Source organism: Anolis sagrei, chromosome 1 (assembly GCF_037176765.1).
Source record: "Anolis sagrei isolate rAnoSag1 chromosome 1, rAnoSag1.mat, whole genome shotgun sequence".
Taxonomy (NCBI): domain Eukaryota; kingdom Metazoa; phylum Chordata; class Lepidosauria; order Squamata; family Dactyloidae; genus Anolis; species Anolis sagrei.
The window spans coordinates 183,953,142-183,977,418 of record NC_090021.1 but is presented as its reverse complement, the minus strand read 5'-3'; the positions used below and the strand labels follow the sequence as shown (position 1 = coordinate 183,977,418).

At 39.0% G+C, this 24,277-nt stretch overlaps 1 protein-coding gene across 2 annotated transcripts in view; it reads left to right on the top strand.

The window, feature by feature from the left end:
- The window catches only part of COL3A1 (collagen type III alpha 1 chain), a 95,317-nt gene that overhangs the window by 8,627 nt on the left and 62,413 nt on the right, over positions 1–24,277 (top strand). The window lies entirely within an intron of this gene.

Sequence of the window (24,277 nt, the reverse complement as noted above, 5' to 3'; positions counted from 1 at the left end):
CAGATCCTGAGATATTAGGCCTGTCTGGAAAGACCCTGAGAAACTGAATTTGACAGATTCTATCAAGAATTAGTTCTCAAGTGTAAGACATGAAGTACTCGAGGCATCTCCAAAAACAGTTTTTAAAGTACCTGTGTTAAATTCCAAACTAACCAAAAGTTAACATAACCTGGATTTATTGTTTATATTCTGGGGAGCAGGCTGCTTAAGATGTGAGATCTCCAGGAATTGTTTGACTCTTTGCCAATAACGGTGCTATCTGGACTGCCTAGACATGCATACAAGGGTACGGATTGAGCCAGGAACAAGTAACCCACTTCCCTAGTTATTGACTTCATATTCATGTGGTGCTAAAGGGTATTAGGGCAAGCATTAGCTTGGATGTGTTGCTTGATTTCCAAACCAGGGATGGAAAGGAAAGCTGCCAGCCCAGTTTCAATATGTACTTATTAGGAATCTTGGTTTCTTGCAGAGGAGCATTTCCCAAAGTCAGGCATAAAAGGCTCTCATTAGTTCAGCAGGGGGTTTGTTCCCAAAGAGTGCTGTGGGTAGCTTTGCTCTCTGCCTTCCCTGACTATGTGGTTAATTCTCCTGCCCTTTCTTCTACAGCCCAACTGTTTCTTATCCCCTTTCAGCAATTCCTCTCCCCTCTACTACCACAGCCTAATGGATGACTTGGCTCTCTTTACTGTTTGGAAAGGGAGCTTTGCTTGGATGTGAACTGCAAGGGAGTAGAGCAAGAATGGCTTGGAAAAATCCCTTCTGTTAAGACCCCTGAGAAAGAAGCACAGCTGTGCATAGCTGGGGTTTGTGCAACTCCAATTGCCTCATTTAAGACGAGAGCATTCTCAAAAGTGTCTATGGATTAAAAGTGTTGCAAAATCCAACCTTTAGTAAAGACAATTATCTGTGACTTCCTGTGATTTAGAAAAGAACCACATCTAAATTATGTTCTTGGGAATCCACATCCTCTAGGTGAGTAGGTGTTCTTGGAAATTAAGCCAGTTTCATAAATTGGAGGAGACTGGAGCCTTGAAGAAAATTGGATGATTGCTGTTTGCCTTGCATGACTTTCCATATGTGCTTTTTGACTTGAAACCAAGCTCCATTCAGGATTTTCTTGATCTGCAGTGGAGAGTTTCTTTTTTCAGACAGGGAACAAAACTGGGGTGACATTTCTTTTCTATTAACACTGGTTTTATTTCACTCACTTTGAAAGCTGCTACATCAATGTGTTTGCAGTTTTGATGGTTTTTGTGTTTCCTCTACTCTTTCCTAACTCTTTAACAAGCTTAAAAAACCAGGCCTTAATTCACCAATAAGGAATTATGTCAAGACCACAACTTTCAACATCCCTCCACCCACTGGCTATGTTGGCTAGAATTGATGGGCATTTCAATCCATCAGCTTCTGAAGAGTGAATGTTTTCCATCCGTGCTGGACATTTTTTTACTTCTGCCTTCAGTAAAGTAGACTGAGGACAGGGTCTGCCATAAACTTGGAACCTACATTAGCACAAACAGTATTCAGACTATGGAAGGCTTTCAAGACCAGAGTCACTGTTTCCAAGGCCTTGCTTACATCAGATAATTATTTTACTTCCCCACTATTGCCACAATACAAAAGAAAAAGAATGAGCATGACCAAGGTACTTAAATGTCCAAGGGATCAGAAGAATCAGATAAAAAAGCCCTCTTTGGGAAAGAACAGAATAAAAAAAATTCTGAGAACCATTGTTATCATGTAATATCTACCTTGATCTGCATCAATGCCTCCCATACTTTGTTGGATTTTAGTTTCTTGGCATTGGTTATGCTTGCTGGGACTGATGGAAGTGACAGGTTCTGAAAAATGAAATTTGGAAACCATTGCTCTACAACAGGCCTATGCAATCTGTGGCCCTCCAGATGTTTTGGACTTCAGCTCCCGGAATTTCTGACCATTGGACAATCTGGCTAGGTCTCCTGGGAGTTGGAGGCCTAAACACATGGAGGGCCACAGGTTGTGCAGCTAGATAATTGTTTATCAGCTCTGTATCATGATCCCAACTGGGCCATACAACTTGGTCATATTTTTCCATAACTGTGTTTAAAAAAGAAGGAAGAAGAACAATGATGTCTCTTCCAGGGCCCTTCCACACAGCCCTATATTCCAGAATATCAAGGCAGAAAATTGTGGGAGGGTGTGTGACCTTAATCCCAGGAGGAACTGGGTTTAAATAACCCAGTATCTCCTGGGATTCGGGCCTGATTTAGATGATGTATCCAACTTCAGTAGATGCATCCTAAGTATTGACTTGCATTGCTTTTCAGCTGCCAAGATGTAGACTTTCTTTATCCCTGTGAAATTTGATTTCACAGCAGACTTCCAAAGCTGGCATGTTTGTCCTGGTCATAAAGCAATATGAACAATGGGTCCCTTCTCTGCCCAACTGATTACCAAGGGACACTAGAACAGTGATGGAACAAAATGCTTTCAACTAGCGCTTATAAAACTCATGGGGTCTCAGCCCATCTGTCTCTGTATTCAAGAAGTCTACTCAGAATAGGGAGGGCTGGGGACATATTCTACTAGTAAACAAATCCTTGGAAGCCCATGGAGTTCCATGGATCACCCTTCCAGATAAATCTGCCTAATGCCAAGATTGACAGAGTCAGATTGATGCACAAGCCAAATAAATGTCTCCTTAGGGCAGGGGTAGTAATGTTGCAGCTTTAAACCTGCTATTATATAGCTTTTCCTAGAAGGCCCAGCAGTGTAACTAATGGTGAGCATCATATGATTTAAGTTTCAGTATTCAGAGTAATTCTCTATGTATGATTTCGATACATTTGGGGGACTTTAAACTTGACAGTGTTATGGCCTTCAAAATGTCCTAATCTGGCCTGCTGATTAATCATATGAACAGTAGTGAAGGAATCAGTTATATGACTTAGTGAAAGAATTGTAGATCCGGTGCAAATACACACCCAGGCCAATCCCAGTGCATCTACTTGCCACTTCTAAATTTTCACTTTTTCTCCTCATTATCACAGTCCCAAACTTGACAAGCAAATAACTTTTCACATATCATGGGAATCAAAAAAGGATCATATCAGGGCATACCTAAGAATAATTGTGGAGGAAGGTTTTCTACAAAGTTGGGCATTGTTGGCATGGCATAGTGCCCCCATTTAGCTTCTGCAACATCTATTATTGCTTCTGCAGCTGCAGGAGCTAAAAATTTAATGCCCACATTTATTTTTGTAATTTAATATTTCCAAAAGAGACTGTCTTCCTCAAAATGTTGCACAAATGCTTTTAATTACAATAGTTCAATCTCTGTTTCTAACAGCCAAAATGATTAATTATGTCACTTAGTAAAACATTTCCTGTGATCATGAAATTAGAACATTAGCCAAGTGTCAACATCTATTCCATGTCACCAATGAAATAGTCTTGTTTTCCATATCCATCATCAAAAAAGGATTTTACAGTCATTTTGTGGACAGAACAAAACTTTTAAATAAAAACCGAGTATTTAAACTTTTAAATAAATGCACAGCATCAAGGCAGAATGGCAGAGTCTTTTTGTCTTGCAACTCCCTTTTTCTTACACGGAGATTTATTATTAGTTGCATCGTTCATTTGAAATCACATGTAGTCTTGCTGCTCTCACTCAATTTTATTTTCTTTTTTCCTTTATTTGGGATGAACAGCAGAACTGATTTTTGCGGCTGACTCTTACAGGCCATTTGATTTTCCCATAATGTCCAAGATTGCATGAACTATGGGGCATTTGAGGACAAAACATGACTACTAGTTTCGGAATGCCACAGAATCTCACAGTGTTTGAGAAGACCATTGTTACTGCAGAAGAATCATGAACCTTCACCTCTGTCTGAATGATGAAAGAGGGCTAATAAGATAATGAACAGAACCCATTCATTTGTGGTATTTACTCTACTGACACTGGAACCCAATGAGGCATTTCTAATGAAATGAATGCATACACACCCCATCTGGTTGCACATTTTACCTCTTTCTTCTCTTTTCTTGGTAATATCAGTATAGCACAACTGAGCCTGCATCATATGGTCAGTCCCAACTGGAGTCAATCCACTGAATTAATGAAATTTGTTGTAGTGTTGATGCGCCATTCAACAATTAACTGAAGAGGTCTAGCAGGAAATAACCCATAGAAGTCAAACTATTTTCTGTTACAACTAATTTCCTCAGTGTCACAATCAACAGCAAAAGCTACATTTGTATTATGTGTTGTGTTATATTCAGTGTTCAAAGAAAGGTGAAGGAAAAGATCATGCGCAATTCATCTCAGAATATAAATATCATTTTCTGCAGAAGATATTGACCACAGGACTGGATGTGGATATTTAACTTTTCAATTGGATAACAGGGATTTCCTACTAACCTTTTCTCCCATCTCAGTTTCCCCTATAGTTTCTGTTCACTATGATTCTGCTGAGGTTTACATTTCCATTGTCACAAAACTAGTGACATTAATCACTATACAGTTCTTTTGCTGTTTTGTCATTTTGTGTTAGCTTTACAATGTATGTGAAATGAAACAGCCAAAGTGCCAGTCCAAATTTATTATTTTCAGTTGATACAACTGAACAGATGTCTGTACTGGAATATAGCTATTGAAATAAATATCAGACATTAACATTTCAAGCCATAGACTATGTGTGTGTTTACACTGTGTAGTTAATGCAATTTGACACCACTTTAACTGCCATGGAAACATGGGAGCTGTAGGTTTACAATGACTATAGCCTTCTCTGCCATTAAAATGCCAGTGCTTCACTAAACTATAAATCCCAGGAGTCCATAGCAATGAGCCATGGCACTTAGTGATGTCACGCTGCATTAATTCTAGAGCGTAGATGCACCCTATGACTTGACTGAAATTGAAGTTTAGAGTGTGTATTTCTTGTAATGTTGTGGCTAGACTACATTGTGTCAGTTACTTAAAAACAGATGTGATGGCATAATGAAGTCAATTTCCTCTTCTCTTTGTGTAAATTTACAGATACAGTGCAAAATATTTGATTTTTAAAGTAAAGAACTGTTCTCCGTGATATTTCCAGAGTACTGAATAAGCGAGTAATCAAACAGCAATGAAATAAGTAAGTAGGGACAATTTCATTTATAGGCTGTTCATCGCTCTCAGCTGCATGGAAAATTATATATACCCCACTCTTAACATCAAGCTGGGTCTAATTTCTGATGCTTGGAGATTCTGCCTGTTTTCTGTCAAGATGACAATGGAAAACATGACATAACCCTTCAAACAACAGTCATTGGTTAAATTTACTTTGGGTGCACTTCAATCTCTGGGGCGTTTTGGCTGCATTTAATGAAACACGGCAAAGGAGATTCCTTCCACATTAGCTAAGAAGCCACTTCCATTTTCCAAGATTTCATACTGAGCCAACACTATAATTTAAAAAAAAATTGAAATAAATGTAAGTGAATGAGGAAAATATATGTGCCCTTTAGTAATGTCTTGTGGCTATTAGCAATTATCTCCACAAAACGTCAGCTAAAAAAAGAGTTGTTGTCAAGAGAAGCCAAATTCTGTAGTCGCTTCCTCATAATCCAGACCCATAGCAGAACAGCATCAATAAAACTTTCAAAGGCTGTGTTCCTGTATTGTCAGCATAATTTTGACAGCTTTGTAATTATAACTAAATGTCCTACTTAAAAAAATACTTTTGTAGCCTGTCAACGCTCCAACCAAAGCCCTTCTGTGCATTTTCTGCACAGAAATTGACCTTTATGGAGTGTAATATTGTTTCCCATGCAGAAAAATTGGTTTTCTGCACAGAAATGCAGTTATGTGCACAAAATAGCAATATATGAATTTTGCGCAGAATAAGTCCCAAATTGGAAATAGAATTTGAATACTGTGCTTTCGTAAGACTTCACATGAAAAGATAAAATCATATTCTAATGTATGCATGCTAATAAATCCTATAGAAGACAGTGAGACATATTTCTGAGTAAACATGCAATACTGTTCTTGAGAATTCAGAACTTGCAAAGTGCCTTAACATACCTTCCATATCTTCCATTCTCCTCTATCTTGAAGTCCAGCAGCATCAGGCTGCAGGGGTTTTAATGCAAATTGTCTTCAAATGGCTTCTAGATCATGTTTGTGATGTAACAAAAAGGAGCAGTATATGAAGAAGAAAGAAATTAGAATAGTCTACATTACATTAAGCCCATGTTACACACCCATTTCTCTCTTGATAATTTCTGAATATGTATTAAAGTAATAAGTTCAGCAGGATTTTTACTTCTCTAAATAAAAATCACATATGGGCTCTCCTAAACATTGTACATGTCCGACCAGAAAGTCTGGAATAGATGCAGAAAAGTAAGGAAAAGAGAATGCTTGTAATGTAAATCATGCCTGAAGATTTATCATTCAGATGATATGCCTTTATATCAGAATACCTCCATGAACTTTCATTTTACTTTGGAGCCATTCATTTTAGATAGTGAGTTGAATTGCTTTAATATCCATCAAAATGAATTACCTGTGCTGAATTTTTTACCAAGTCATAAGTCTTGGAATCATTTTGCAAACTACCACAAAATTAGTCTTGTGTCACTGATGAAATACTACTGCAGTTTGAGTGATCCCTGAAATGAATTTCTTTCACATACACGTGTGTGTGTGTGTGTGTGTGTGTGCGTGTGTGATATTTCAATATACGACAATCTTGGCATTTAGAGAGTATAAGCTTCTTTGAAGCAAGATCATTTCATAAAGCTAGAGTTTGAAAATGTGATTTTTAGACTGCAGCCTCCAACCAACATAGCCAGTTATGTTTTTTAAAAAGTAACTTTCCTCAGATCTGTGTGATGCTCATGTACAATTCTATTGCAAAAAATATATAACTCTTCCACTTGGCAAGAAAAGAGACCTTTCTTCCACTCTCAACATTCCTCTCATGTTTCTTCTGGCCAAGGAGGAAACACCTTTGGCCAAACTAGATTCTGAGTAACTCATTTTTCTTATGTCAGCTTTCAAATATATATGGGTTTCCCAAATGGAAACATGCATTGTAGGTCAAGAACAAAAGAAGACGTCTGCTGGGTCAGACTAAAGTAATCCGAGCCAGTGTCCTGTTTCCAATAGTACCCAGCCAGATTCTTCTGAGAAGCTTCCCAGCAGGCAAGAAGTCTACCAATTTCTATTTTTAAAAAGTCTCTTCCCCAGATGGGTTATTCAAAGGTGAACTGCTGCATCTATTCAATGAGTTTCCATTAATCATTGCAGTTAATAGCTACTGATAGTCCTATCCGTCATTGTCAGTATTAATATTAAGAGTATTAGTAGTCACAGCAGAAGCAGTCATAAAATATTTATAGTCAGTATCCGTTGAAAAAGTGCAGGAATATAAAGAGTCACCTTTGCTGATAGGCATGATAACAGTTGCCATGCTGGATTCAACAACATGTGTTGTCTTTTGCAATACTCTTAAATATTATGACATGTTGTCGTGCATTTTGTAAATCAAGAGATGCCTTGGCTTTTACTTTCTAAAGTCAAATCATCACCACGTGGCCTAGTAGGCATTTTACGTACTTTTGTAGAGTACAAAGGATGCATCACTGATATACCTACATCTTCAAAACCAGTTAATTAACATTTCCCTATTACCTTACATAAAATTCTGCCTCCCCTTTCTCTTTAGCAAATGGCCCATTAAAGCAAATAGTAATTGTTCTATCTCTAGAGTGCAAGCTTTTATGTAATGGCTTACTACTTTTCCGCTGCTTCTCTCTACTAAGCCATAGTGATATATTGTATACATTGTAAGTAGGGGCAGAGGCAATGCGGTGTTGTGGTTTTAATGTTGGATTACAATTCTGGAGACAAGGGGCCCTTCCACACAGCCTTATATCCCAGAATATAAAGGCAGAAAACCCCACATTATCTGAGTGTGGACTTAGATAACCCAGTTCAAAGCATATATTGTGAGATTTTCTGTCTTGATATTCTAGGATAAAGGGCAGCGTGAAAGAGCCCTCCAATTCAAAATTCTCTTCAGCTTTGGAAACCCACTGGATGACCTTGGGAAAGTCTTACCCTCTCAGCTTTAGAGGAAGGCTATGGCAATCTTCCTCTCCCAACCAAATCTTATCAAGAAAACCCCATGATAAGCTTGCCTTAGGGTCTCAATAAGTCAGAAATTTCTTTAAGGCATACAATAACAATATCAGGTACAGATGGGAATGGTTCTGAGGTAGATGGTTGCCAACATAACACATACGTCCTGAATTATTAAAACATTGACATGAAAACATGAAAATTATGAAAACATTGACATACCTCATTACCCAATTCACAAATACACAAGAATGTTTAATGATAAGGGATTAATGATAAATAACTCTTTTTGGTCTGATTACCTAACTTCCTTTGAAAGTGTCATTCAGAGAATATTATGGAGTCAGAATCCAGCTCCCCAAAGACTGCAGGTCAATAACTTTAAAAATTTCCAGATATCAATGGTGTGTATAGCAAAAATGCATAGGGGATGAAAGAGACATTGTAATAAAACATTGTGCATAAGGCCCATAAGTTTAACATTTGAAGCAAGCCTGTACACAAATGATCATATGGAATGGACACTAGGTACATCTCAGACACTAAAAATAAACACATATAAGGCAGGAGTGGTTATAGTTTTCATGGGGCTAACTTCATTCCTTGCCATCTATACGTAAAGTAGTAATACTATAATATCCCCTTTAACTGTCTAAAACAAGATGTGACAAATGAGAAGGTTGGTTCCTTATTTATTGTCTAAATACATAAGGTTGGATTTAGGAATGAATCCAGGAATAGCAAGGTCATAGCAATATCTCATGTTTAGAGGAGGAATGAGACCATCTTCATTAGGATTTTGTTTTCATATACAGCATCTAGGATAATAGTTTTGGAAAGTTTGAGGGCCCTCTGAAGAGTGATGGGAGATGAAAGGGATGTAGAGGGAAGATGGCAGGCAATGGTGATGGTCATAGAAGGAGGAGACTGTGCCCCCCCCCCACACACACATTATTTCCTTATTTCCTTCACTATACCACAAGGTACCCTAAATCTACCTTCACTTTACCGCTGCCCCTTAGCAAGTGCTAAATGGAAGGCAATGTCACTCCCACTGGCTGATCCAAAGTGCAACTACAGAAAAGCCCAAATATCCATGTTTAGAGTTTCTTCTTTCTGCTGTTTTTTTCCTTCTCGTAAACAACACAATCAATTCCTTATTATGTCACCACTAACAATGCACTATCCAATGCTAGTCAACATTTGTCAATGCTAATTGCTTTATTTGCTTTTAACAAGCCCAGCTCTCAAGACTTCAGTAAGTCTTTGTGCAAGAAAGAGAAGTGAGAACACATAATTATATGAGCAATGTAGTAGAAAATTTGATGTCACTCATGTTAGGTCTAAATCATAAATCAAGTGCAGATGTGCATAGCAAATGAACATTGCTACTTAGACACATGTCTGTGAAGCTCAACTTGCCAAGACAGGTTTTTACTGGTACATGAAGCTGTGACAGCTTCAGCAGCTGGGAGAATCATCCAACCAATGTGTGCAGGAAGAATCTAATACTATTTCACAGTCTGCGGAGTATTTTATCCATGCCTTCTTATTCTTAGGGAACTAGTTCTCACATTTTACTCAGAATGCTACCCTGTAGCAAGTGATAACATGATGGCTAGAGTCCAGGGTAGTCAACCGACCCCCAATTTCATTGAGCCTGGCTACTGTGGGTTTTTAAATTCCACTTGACAGGAAGTGATCACATGAGAAAAGTAGTGATACATATACGTGTGCAGCATTGGTCATTCCAGTTCTTCCGTTTGTGTTGTGACTTGGTTTATTTACTTTAAAAAAAGTGACAAGATGCCATGCAATATTGAGTATCACTGTTTTCATTCTGTAGACAGAAATAAAAGACCCTGTGACCTAACTGTACAATTCAAGATTTGAGAAAGATGAACTAAAATTGCCTTAAAAATAATGAATCTACATCATTGGATGACACAATGATGTAGTAAGTAACCAAAGAGTGAAAACAGTTGTTATCCCTATTCTAGGGGTAAGGGTAACAACAGTTTCTTTGGAACTTACCGTATATTCCAGCATATAAGACGACTGGGCGTATAAGACGACCCCCAACTTTTCCAGTTAAAATATAGAGTTAAGACGACTCCCATGCATAAGACTACATAGCATAAGATTTTCTTGGGTTAATAAGTAGTCTTATATGCCAGAATATACTGTAATTTCAATCTAGCTAGATTGCAAAATAGACTTGCAATCTAGCAACATCTGCTGAGACTTGCAGTCCACATCCTTCCTACCTCTCTATGGAGTAGAGCACACACTACATACCTTCCAACTTTCTTGATTTGACAGGATTTCCAACAAAGTATCAGGCTTTTTTTTTTTTTTGAACTCAGGTATGCAGAAACAGTACTAGCCAGGCTGCAATGGAAAGAGTGATGTACCTTTACAGAAAAAGTGCCAGGAAAAAGCTTAAAAGGTGTGCAATGCTTTAATGCAGACACTTTAATGCAGACAGTGTCAACTTTTTTTCCAGATGATTTATTTTCAATTTACCCTTATATGTATGCAAACTTCTCTATCCTCTTTGGCAGGGGTGGGAAACTGCCTAGAGGCCAAGTGTCGATTTCCACCCCCAAATCCCTCTGTGGAACTCATCCTTCAACAGCAATGCCAAATACCTCAATTTCTGTCTGCAGTTCCAGGACCTCTTCACATGACTGGCAAAAATGAAGGCACGTGGGGCAGCTCCCTCCTTCCCCCATCATACAGTTGGGACCCTGTCCCCATCAGATGGGGAAAAGGGTAGCAATGCGTGGCAGTGCATGTTACCCCACTGTCTTCTTTCTTATCATACAGGGAAAAGGGGGAGGAAATTGCAGATATTTCCATTGGAGCTATCCAAAACATACTTTCCTCCCATTTTGGGAGGAATGTGGGTGAGGCCTGCTGAGTATCACCTGATGACACTCAGTAGCCCCCATCCAGGCCAAATGAAGCAAAATAGGGCTATTTTAGCCCCATGTGAAAGGGGGGAAATGCCTACAGAGGTGTGATCCAGGGACCATGTGTGGCCTCACTATGCCCACCCTTGTTCAAAGGCATACATGGGAATCATGTAGCCCTCCAGACATTGTTGGAGGTTCACGCCTAGCAATCTTCACTTTTGTGTCTACTGGCTGGGGCTGCTGGGACTTGCAATCTAGCAACATCTGCTGAGACTTGCAGTCCACATCTTTCCTACCTCTCCTCTATGGAGTTAAGCATGCACGACATACCTTCCAACTTTCTTGATTTGACAGGATAGTTTCAGTTAATCCTCTGTCATCCTGCTTTTTCAGATGTTTTAAAATGTCTGAGTTTCTTTCTGCCCCTTTCATGTTCCCCCTTTGTCATCATCCTACTTCAATTGCTGCAAAATGCAAAAGTAATTTAACATCAGTTGACTCAATGAGAAAAAGGGAAAGGAGAAGAAGGGTGCCAAACATGCGCTTTCTGGTAGGATCAGGCAAAAGCAAACTACTACAGCCTATGAGTTGTGTACACTAGATTTCCCTTTCTCATCATTACCATACTCTGACATTGCTTGGCCACACAGTCCTTAATTTCCATCTGTGACATGTTGGAGGGTTTGATGTGAAGGGCTGTCATGGCTGTTCTAAATTGCCCCATGTGAAGCTGCCACTTCATGTAGACCAATAATGTGCAACTACACATGGATTGGATTAGTTGGTTTTTTAAAACTGGAAAACATTACATGTTCACATTATTAGCCATTGTTTGTAATAATTATTTCCCCTTGGGAGTTGTCAACTCATTATAACTCATATGATTTTAATTGGCCCATCCAGTTGCAATACATTTCCATGATTCCAAATATAAAGCAAAAGAGGAAATATAATTAATATACACAGTTAGAGTTTTATATGGTTAGCTATAGAAAGAAATGCAGACAGAGAGGCGCAGCTTCTCACCAGGCTTTTAATGGCCATCACTGCTTCACATTAGATGCAACTGCAAATCCCATTTTTGTAATGTATACCTTCAAAATTGAGATGTGCATTACATTCAATCACATGTTATACCCAAGTAAATATAGTATTTCTCTGTTAAGGCTGCAGTCCTAAGCATTCTTACATAAGGAAAAGTGTTCCTGAGATCAGATCAGTAAGGCATACATCTAAGTAGACCTATAGGATTAAAAAGCGAAATATACACTGCAATCCTATTCCTAAAATAGGGAACTCAGTGGATCTTCCTTCTGGCCAGTCTAGTCTTGCAATGGCCAAAAAGCATCTGATAGGGAGACCCAAACCAGAACCTGAGGGCAATAGATCTACTTTGCTGCTGATATCAGTGTCCAATACACAGAGTATTCCTGGAAGTAGTAAGTAAGCACCAGGGCTCAAAGAATGCACCTATACTGGAGAATTAATGCAGTTAGACACCACTTGAACCTTTATGGAATCATGGGAATTATAGTTTTTCTAGGTTTTTAGCCAAAAAGTACTAGTGCTTCAGCAAACTACAATTCCCAGGATTTCATAGCGTTGACCCCTTACAGTACAAGTAGTGTCAAAATGCATTGATTCGATAGTCTAAATGCACCCTTAGTGATTGGTAGCCTAATTCTAATTCTCCATGAAGGACCATATTTGAAGTCATCAGTACTAATGGTCATCACCTTCCATGCAGCATATGTAATCTGATTGTTCTAATTGTGTAAAGAAAATTTTTGTTCTATTAATCTTCCAATTAAATCCTGAAATCCAACTACTATGTATTAATCCAAAGTCAAACAGCTGAAGAGGAAATCTGAATTTCCTTGCTGCAAAAGGGAGGAAGCGGCTCAGATATATATGTCTTCATCACTGGCATTACAACCATGATGTTGTGTTCCATCATGCTGTGATATAACATACAATATTTCACAGATGAAAACTGGAACACATGTGACCAAGCTACATCAGAGTGTGGTGAACATGGCAAAAGTTATATTAATGAGACAGGATATACAAACCAGGAGATAGTGTGGTAGTTTGCTCTTCTCTACTGCAGGCCCTTCCACGCAGCCATATAACTCAGAACATCAAGGCAGATAATCCACAATATCTGCTTTGAATTGGGTTATCTGAGTTCACACTGCCATATAATCCAGTTCAATGTGAATTTTATACAGCTGTGTGGAAGGGATCTGAGAAGGGGGAAATTCCATCCCTTTCTCTCTTCTCTCCTCACCGAGTTAATTGGTTACAGCTGCTTTGAGTCTCCTTTGTGGAGACAAAAATGGGAGATAATAATAAATAATAATAATAATAATAATAATAATAATAATAATAACAGTCTACTTTTGCACTTTGAACACAGTTTGCAGCAATTAAAGTAAACTGAGGATGAAGTAGTAAAATGGGAGGTGGTGGAAAAAGAAACTTGTACATTTTCAAAACAGCTGAAAAGTGGGATGAAAGAGGCTTAATCAGGATCATTTCTGTCAAAATGATACAGTTTGTGGGTGTGCTGTGATGCATGCAAATACTCTAAGCATCTAGGACAATCAATTTTTAAAAGCTCTCTCATCTTATCATTTCAGTTCTTGAACAAGGCCATCTCAAGTGTAAAGTGCAAGATGTGAAATCAATGCACAATTTATTAAAGATATAATTTAGTTATAACCATCATAAAACAATCATCTGAGTGAAGTTTACCTTACTAATTACAACACACTTAACATTTCTGACAATCAACACAATATTTCACCTTGGGACAGTGGAAGGAAGAGAGGAAGAGATGGGTACATTATCTGTATATATGTAAGTTCAGCCTGCTCTTCTGAATTATATCAGAGCTATCAAAAGTACATTTGTGCACACACAAAAATGTTAGATTGTGGACATTACTTATCAAGGAAATTCCAGAGAAGCAGTGTAAGGTGAAAAACTGGAGAAGTGGTGAGAGGGTATTGACCATGAGTTCAAAATAGACCTTGTGTTTGGTTGAAGAGTCCTTTCTTTCTTCCAGCTTCATACATCGTCCTGCAGTCTTTGAAAGCAACAATTCAGAGGTCATAGCACTTGCTTCATCGAAATAGGTTCCAAAATGAATGTTTCCCTTATTTCAAAAGAGGGCAAAATTACAGAATTATATACAGCTCTAACAGACTTGTTCATTATCTCAGGTTACATCTATTATGGAACTAATGCAGTTTATCACCAAACCCCAAGGGCCCATTGCATTTCCTTACATGAAACTGAATCTAAATGAAGTAAAAAGATTTATCAGAATGCATGTGAAGGATTACACTACATTAAAATTCAAAATGTGTTACCTGAACTGAGTCTTGCCGAAACTAAAGGGTCTCCAAGAGCATCTACACTGTACAGTTAATGCAGTTTGACACCCTTTTAACTCTCATGACTCAATGCTATGGAATCCTGAGACATGTCATTTCATGAGGCCAGCACTCTTTGCCAGAGGAGATTAAAGAGCCACAGAGTTAAACTCAAACTGCATCAGTTCTACAGTGTGGATGCACCATCAGTTTCAGCAGTTGAGTAGCTTCATGTCCATATCCTAAAATCATCACATTGACCATTAGAAGGATAGCTCTGAAAGGCCTTTCAGCTTAAAAATGTTAAAAATAATTCCACATTATTTTATTAATGTGTGCATTCTCTGAGCTTACTCACACAAGACAATCCTGTAGGCCACAAGTGGAAGTAAAGGGTCTCTTAAGAACATTTGTAATCCTGACCCCACAAATGCTATCCAATGTCTATCTGCAGTTTTTTAAACTAAAATCACAGTGATTAAAAGAGATAGCTCAACTCGTGTTCCAGCTTCAGTATTTTCACTTTGCCTACTAAAGTGAGTAAAAAAGTAATTAAGAAGAAGAAGAAAATGTAATTGTTAGTTATTAAAGCTAGGCCTGCACTGCCACATAATACAGTTTGAACTGCATTATATAGGCAGTGTGGACACATATAATGCAGTTCAAATGGCATTATATGACAGTCTAGATCCAGCCTAAGTTTTGTGACTATAACATTCAGTGCCCTGTTTTCCCCAGCCCCATTGCCAGTAACTGCATTCTTACATGTGTTCTCTAAAAAGTGAAATCCATATGATATAAAGCAAGAGTAATCCACAGAAAGGTGTAACAACACCCTTCTCATACATTCTTGTATTACACTTATTTCTTCATGTCTTGTGGTTCTAGAGTAGAAGTTTATGTTCTCTTTGTATGAGCAAAATCTTTCCACTTTCCTACATTCAGCACTTATCTAATTGCCCAAAACTGAAAACACTCTGCATTTTGGCTCAGTGACTCAATGAGTTCATTTTGAGAGTATGCTTTGCTGTTATTGTGAAACTTTATATGGAATCACTGTGTTAGCTTTTCTTGTAAACATTGCCATAATAACCATCATACGACTTTTACTGCTCACTCCAAGAGGGAAAAAAATATGTTTTAACTTTGTCGTTTTGTTTGGTAAATTAAAACTGACACTGTTTATGACGGTCCCATAAATTTCTTCCATGGTACAAGTGGAAATTCACACGGATTCATGGAAGAGTCTTAAAATACATTTTGTACCTCTTTCACACATGTATTACTAGTCTACATTCAGTCACTTTGATTTGCAGTTCTTCAGAGTTTGGAGAAGGTTTGGAGGAATTTTTTGGGACTAACAGCTCAGGATCCACCAACTGATATGCTTTTCCATCATGTAGTTGGAGGCTTCCAGGAATACATTTTTCACAAAGTAAATATATTAAGTAGGGCTGGGCAACCACGGAAAAATTTGTTTCTAAAATCGATTCGTTTTTGGGGGGGGGGTTGCGTTTCGATTTTTAAAAGAATTCCAAATTTTTTCTTTTAAAAAGTTCGATATTTACAAAATTTCGTAAATTACAAAACAATATGAAACAATTACGAAACAATTACGAATCGATTCGTTAATGGCGGACGCGACCGCGCAATACGCTAAAAAACCTCCAAATGGGACAGGGGGAACTTCTGAAGCTTCCCTCTCCCTCTGTTGTTGACTGTTGGTGTGATATTTATAAAAAAATTTCACTGATTAAACAAACAACAACTATAAAACTTGCCCCAGACATGCGGAAATAATAACGAAACGATTTCAAAACAATAACGAAACGAATACAAAATGAATTCGAAACAATTACGAAATGAATTTAAAAATTCGTTTCATTTTTTAGTTGCTCCTGAATGGTTCGTTATCGCTTCGTTATCAAAAAAAATAACGAATTTTTAACGAATTACGAAATTACGAAACGAAACCGCACAGCCCTAATATTAAGCTCTGATTCAGTTTCATTTGCACATTGCCTTCATACAGTTTGTTAAAGTATTGGCTTTCCAAATGTTGATAGACTGCAATTCCCATCAACGCTAGGAAATCATGATGGACCATAGAAATTGCATCCAACAATATCTGGAAAGGCACACAGTCTATATGTCTATATTGTATGGATGGCAGTACTATTAGTATCCTGCCTTCCAGCTATGCCCCAGAATTGTAGTTCTTAAGGCAACAAGAAACGTTTTGCAGAGCATCCATGGAACAAGAATGGGCTCCTCAAACCCCATCCCAATATCCAAAATGAAATGGAAGAGCAGAGGAAGGCCTCTTCTACACTGCCATATAAAATCCAGATGATCTGCTTTGAACTGGATCACATGGCAATGTAGACTCATATAATCCAGTTCAAAGCAAACAAGCTGAGCCATATTAGGCCAACAATCTCCCAGCAGTTCTTGGCATGGCCAGAAAGAAAAGTTCTGCTAACTTCCAGAAAGGTTGTATTTTTCCACCAGTCAAAATGAAGCACAAAATACCACCAGTCAATTGGTATATAGCTTTCTGATAAACAGAAGGGCATCTGCTTCTCATTTTTACTATTGGAAAACAAACCTGACAGCATTAAATCCTCTTGCTAGCCGAAGCAACATCAGGAGTTCGTCAATTGTTCTGAAATTGTGAAAGACAGTGAGTTCTGGACCTGGAGCCACGTTTGGTTAACTTGAGGATGCATTAAGCGTACAGTACTGTACCAAACTTCACTTTCAAAGACCTCTTGCATAATTGTCTCCTAATTCTGACTTTTTAACAGCTCCAGCAGTTCCTTTGCATACTTACACAGTTTGACAATTTCCCTTAGTAGGCCAAGGTTATCTTATAGGAGCCATCTGGAATCTCTCTTTCCAAAAAAAAAATGCTAATTGCCATTTCCTAAAGCATTTTAGGTGCCCAGCTCCATGAACAGCTAAATGAAATGTCTCTGGGGAAAGCAACACATAGGCTTCCATTTGTCTACTCTGGAAGATACCAGTTAATTTACTTTCCTCAGATACATAAGAAATACTATACTTTCCAGAATCCCCCAGCAGCATTCTGGGAAGTGTAATGCAAAAATAAAAGTTGCTTTCCAAGCTCTGGTCCAAAATCAAATACTGGAGAAAAAGACATAACTTTTTTCCCGACTGCTTGCTCAGCTCAAGGCAACCAACCAACCTTCAGACTTGAAAATATATGCAGTTTTAATGCAGGTTTAATATACTACATAAATTTTCCAATGCTCTTTTTAAAAAACCCAGCTACTTTATATTTTATGAAATGAGTTCCAGATGTTCAATAACTTGCAATTTATATTTCACAAAATTTTTGGCAAGCCAACCCCAATAATTATTTTAAAAGTAAAAATGTACATAGTAACTCTCATAGATGATACATTGCGGGTTTGGTCTAAGCTCAGTGTGGGCAGATGAGAAGCCCTTTATCCCTGACAGTATATAAAATCTCTACATTTGGGTAGACACAAGGGCTTCAGTCTTGTCCAGAAGTTTGATACATTTGAGACAATGAGACAAGCTGGGTTAAAAAAGGTCTATTTCTCCTTTGGACCAGAGCCAGTAGATGTTTGTTAGTGAGGAAAGGAAGGAGAGAGATTTATCCTCTTTCTTTCTTTTTGTGTGCATTTTCATTGTACATTGAATGGTACTCATTTTTTGATAGATGAAGCTTACACAGAAGAACATTTTGGAAGCCGGGGTCTTGATCTAGTCTTCCAGCTCATATTTTATGAATTACCAAATAAGTTACTATGCAACCTCCAAGGTTGTAGTATACAGTTCCCATCTGCCCAGGGCCCTTCCACACAGGCCCCGAAATCCGTGATGGGTCATGGGTTAACCAGAGGTGTCCAAATGACACCTCAAATACACCTGGATTTCCCAGTTTACTCCAAATTAATAAAACACCTGGAAAGATCTGGACCTCACTAAAAGGTCCAGAACTTTCCAGGTGTGGGTCTGTGGGATTTGACTCCCAGGACTGTGTTCCCCACTGCCACCCTGGTTCTTCGGGCTCTAAAAGCCCAAAGAAGTAGGATGGCAAACCCCACCCTCCCCTCCAGACCCCTGTTCCCTCCCCCCTGAGGAGGCTGAACATTCATCCAAGGCCCTCAGGTGAATCTTTGAGGAAAATGGGTGGATGGATGCTGGCTGGTTGTCCTCCCAGGTCAAGCTCTGGTTGACCAGAAGGGCATATGACCACCAATCCAGCAAAAGTGCGGGTTTTGGGGCTAATATGAGTCCCTTATCCCAGCAGGAACTGGGATTAAGTATTTGGTAGGACACATCTCTCATGCTTGATATAAAATCAATTCCCTCACCACCATGGAGCTCTTAACTTTTAGGACCTTCCTCTTAACATTCCTCTATGCTGAAAGCTGACAACATCACTTTCTAACACAGTCTAAATTCCATCTGATTAATGAGATCTTGGGCCCTTCCACACAGTCATATAACCCAGAATATCAAGGCAGAAAATATCTGCTTTATCTGAGTCCACACTGTGATATATCCCAGTTCAAAGTAGATAATGTGAGATTTTATTCAGCTGTGTTGAAGGGGCCCTTGATACGAGTTAACAAAAAGTTGATTCTAGCCAGCTAAAATGCAGCTGATAATGCAATGTAGATGTCATATTAGCTGGATGTCAAAACAACACCTCGGGCTAATATGATGTAACATGGGATAAACTTCATAATACAGGTTTATCCCAGGTTTAAAAATCACCAGCAAAGGTTGGATCTTGCCAACACTACATTGGCACAAGTGGTTTGTGTGTCCACCTCTCCTTGCCAATGTGGCAAAGTTACACACACACACACACACACACACACGTGTGACTGCAAAATCCAAAATAAACTGGATTTTTTAAAAGGGACCTGAGATTCCTTGATCAAATAACCTAAGATAAAACATAAGCTTTAGCTAGAGACCTGTCTAATCATTGTTATTGTTTCGCTATTTATTTCAGCCAGAAGTCTAAGAACAGACTTCTCACACTGCAGTGTTGAATTTTCATTGTTTTATTTATTCTATGCCAGGACTGGAACAAAATTTAACTTTACAGACTATGTTTAATGCTTTAAAAAAAACCCTTAGCATACAATGAAGAGGGCATTATGCCGTAGCAAGCTGACACACAGCTCTACATCTTAGCCCAGCAGGGGTTTTTTGAACTGGCAGATCACGCCCGATACAAGGTACTTTTGGAAAAAAAATGTTTAATACTTTCATACTGCCAAATCCCACAAAGATTTGGAGTGCCGCATTTGGTCTTGAACAGACTTAACAACATCCAGAAAGTTAGAAAGGTGGCTGAAAGTCATTATAAACAGATGTCTGTACAACACTGGATTCTGTTTGGTCAATATTGCCACCTTCTGAATCTAAAGTGAATTACAATACATCTAGATTATCAAGTAACAAGCAAAAGCTTGTTTTGTATTTCTTTTCACAGACAGTAACTTAGAATCATAGAGTTGGAAAATTCCTCGTGGGCCATCCAGTTCAACCCCCTGCCAAGAAGCAGGAAAATTGCATTCAAAGCACCCCTGACAGATGGCCATCTGCTTTATAACTTTTTCTACTCATTTTTTTTAAAGGCTCTTTATTGATGACATTACTTTTTCTACATTCAAAGCCCTCCTTTTCTTTAATAGTTCCCCCTGTTTTAGGAGTCACAAGTAGGCAGATCTGTCCCTTCCCTATAAGTATGCCTTCAAGTTGAAACTGGATTATATGATCAGTGTAGACTCATACAATGCAGTCTAACTGCTTGAAATTGTATTATATGAGTCTATACTGACCATACAATAATTTAAAATTGGATCAAATTGCAATTTAGATGGGACCTTAGAAAATCAGTTTTGTTCTGGTAGTCAACTTGAGGATTCTCGGAAGAAAGCAAAATATGAGATAGATTTTTTCCCCAATCATAGCAGTGACAAATGCAAGATACTCCACTTAGGCAGAAAAAATGAAATGCAAAGATCCAAAATGGGGGACGCGTGGCTCGAGAGCAGTATGTGTGAAAAAGATCTTGTTGAGAACAAATTAAACATGAGCCAACGATGTGATATGGCAGCCAAAAAAGCCAATGGGATTTTGGCCTGCATCAATAGGAGCATAGTGTCTAGATCTGGGGAAGTCATGCTACCCCTCTATTCTGCCTTGGTTAGACAACACCTGGAATATTGTGTCCAATTCTGGGCACCACAATTGAAGGGAGATGTTGACAAGCTGGAATGTGTCCACAGGAGGGCAACTAAAATGATCAAGGGTCTAGAGAACAAGCCCTATGAGGAGCAGCTTAAAGAGCTGGGCATGTTTATCCTGAAGAAGAGAAGGCTGAGAGGAGACATGATAGCCATGTATAAATATGTGTGAGGAAGTCTCAGGGAGGAGGAAACAAGCTTGTTTTCTGCTGCCCTGGAGTCTAGGACACGGAACAATGGCTTCAAAGTACAAGAGAGGAGATTCCATCTGAACATGAGGAAGAACTTCCTGACTGTGAGAGCCATTCAGCAGTGGAACTCTCTCTGCCCCAGAGTGTGCTGGAGGCTCCTTCTTTGGAGGCTTTTAAACAGAGGCTGGATGGCCATCTGTCAGGGGTGCTTTGAATGCAATTTTCCTGCTTCTTGGCAGGGGGTTGGACTGGATGGCCCAGGAGGTCTCTTCCAACTCTATGATTCTATGATACAGGTAGATGATTAGAGTTCTGTGTACATACACGGTATAGATGAGTAAGTGCAATAGTACACAAAAGGTATTATAGTATTATACACTGTGCCTCCTGCCTCAGTTGTGTTTTTATACAAAGCATTTCCATGCTGCTTTAATTTCATGTGTTGCTGCCATCCACAATCAACCATATTTATTCCCAGGTAATGTCCACAGGTTTCCTAGGAATTAGCTTTCTTGAAGAAGCTTTTGTGTATCGCTCCTCATCGCTCTCCATCACCACCACCTTTCTCCCTTCCTCTTTCAACCCTCCATTTTGTATATGAAGCTATGTGATAATAACATTTCAGTTCATCTCATGGTTTGGCTAGATTTACACCAAGGAGGGATCTACTCATCCCGAGTGCAGCATGCTAGCTCTGCCGGATGACAATGAGTCTTAACTCACAGGCTGTGCTGGGAACTTTGCCATGAATCTCTGAGGAAGGAAGGTGTGGCGCTGTTGTTTCCTGCAAAGAATGTAATAAGAAAGAGGGTTTTGTTTTTCATTTTAAGGCTCATAAAATTGTTTGCAAGGGGATAGAGCTTAAAAAGCAGGCCTATTTTTAACAGGGCTAATATATAAAACAAGCAGAAACATCTGTTTCACGTAGTACTTAAAAATACATCAGACTTAAAGCAGAAGTTTTTCTGTAGTGGCAATTTAAGTCTGTTTTTATGTTCCCTCTTTCTTCCTTTGGTTCAATCAGTACTCCATTCATTTCATTAACTCATGTTCTGTACATTCATATTTATTTTTTCTTCCATTTTTGACTTCCTATCTATGATGTTTTCTTTTCTGAGAAAATTTTTAAAGATCAATGTGTGTGCGTTCATCTATAAAAAGTATAGGTAATGGTTTCCACTGAGTCCAGTTGTGTCCGACTCTGGGGGTTGGTACTCATCTCCATTTCTAAGCAAAAGAGCTGGCATTGTCCGTAGACACCTCCAAGGTCATGTGGCCAGCATGACTGCATGGAGCATCATCACCTTCCCACACAAGCCATACCTATTGATCTACTCACATTTGCATGTTTTTGAACTGCTAGGTTGGCAGAAGCTGGGGCTAACAGCCGGAGTTCACCTCGCTCCGCAGATTCAAACTGCCAATGTTTGGTCAGCAAGTTCAGCAGCTCAGCAGCTTAACCCACCAGGGGGCCCTTCATCTATAACCATCCTTTTAAATATGAAAATGACTGCTATTGAAAGATGATTACATTCAAAGGGCCTGTTGATGCCTTGTCCTAGTAGATGCACTTTGGTATGGTGGTAGCAAGTAAAGCAAATATGCAAGTGGTAAGCTATTGGTCCAGAGCATTCCATCCAGTTCCAACCCCATTTTGTCATGTGAGAACACAATCAAAGCACTCCAGACTGATGGCCATCCAGCCTCTGTTTAGATACCTCCAGACAGGCCCGTAGCCAGGATTTTGATTTGGGGGGTGCTGAGTTTGATTTTTTGAGGGGGGTGTGAGTTTGATTCAAAGGGGGTGGGCTGAGGATCTACCCTAGCAAACCTTTTGTATTGTTATCCCAATAGCCCCATGCATATGGGATATATTGAGCATGGTGATCAGATCATGATAAACGTAACAGTTTAAATAATGTACCAGTAAGGCCTTCTCGTGGACCACCCTGAGAATGTTTGGGGGGGGGGTTGAAGCTCCTCAAGCCCCCCCCCCCGCTACATGCCTGCCCCCAGAGAAAGAGACTCCACCACCCTATGAAACAGCATATTCACTGCTGAACAACTCTTATCATCAGTAAGTTCTTCCTAATGTTCAGATAGAATCACCTTTCCTGTAGTTTGAATCCATTGCTCTGTGTCCTAGGGCAGCAGAAAACAAACTTGCCCCCTACTCAGAATCACATTCTTTCAAATAATAAAAGACACCTAACATGTCTCCTCAGCCATTTCTTCTCCAGGCTGAACATATCCCGTTCTCTAAGCCACTCCTTATAAGGCTTGGCTTCCAATCCTTTTATCATTTGAGTGTGTTTATGCCACTATCTTTCTTCTATGATCCATACGCCTAAAATACATGTTAATCTGAGAATCTTCTTGTATGTGTGTGAGACTTCATTTATGACCAGACTCTTATGTATACGCGTGCGTGTGTGTGCATGTGCGAATGTGTGTGTGTGTGCTCGTGTGCATATGCATATGGCTTTTTATTACTGATCAAGAAGCAAAACATCTGTGCAGCGGGTTTGCTATTATGAAAGTTCTCATCCTGGAAAATTAAAAGATAATTGGTAGGTTGGAAATAATTAGGACAGAAGTTTGTAAAATTTTCTACTATGAGCCTGGAAATTAAAGTGAAAGTGTGATGAAGGTACAAGACCTGTCCATTTTTTCCAAGTTGCTAAAATTACTTTATTCAAATATGTAATTTAAATAAACACAATTTTAAAAGACTTCATTACTTATTTAGATTCCTATTTAGAGACTCATTATTTATTCTTCTTCTTGTGCCCCAAGTCACCAGCATCCTACTAGCATTATTTATAATTTCAGAATATAAATGAGTGGATTTACTGTTGATACTAAAAAGACTGTAATGCTGTCAGTAATTTTTACCTATATTTTTTATAAAGTGATTTCCATACAGGTATTCTGTGACTGTTTCCTTTCAGGACACTAAAATGTTAATTGAGTAGCCAAGGCCAACCCCAAATCTGAGAGGCATGGTCAGCAAACTGTCCTCTTCTTGCTGAGCTTATCACGGATACAGATTGAGCATCCCTTATTTAGAAATCCAAAATCCTCCAAAATCGTCCACATGAGTGGATAAAATAAAGACATCTTTGCTTCATGATTGTTTAGTGTACACAGTGAGCCCTTGGTGGCACAGTGGGTTAAACCCCTGTGCCAGCAGGACTGAAGACTGGCAGGTCACAGGTTCGAATCCGGGGAGAGGCGGATGAGCTCCTTCTATCAGCTCCAGCTACTCATGTGGGAACATGAGAGAAGCCTCCCACAAGGATGATAAAAACATCAATCATCTGGGCATCCCCTGGGCAACGTCCTTGCAGACGGCCAATTCTCTCACACCAGAAGCGACTTGCAGTTTCTCAAGTCACTCCTG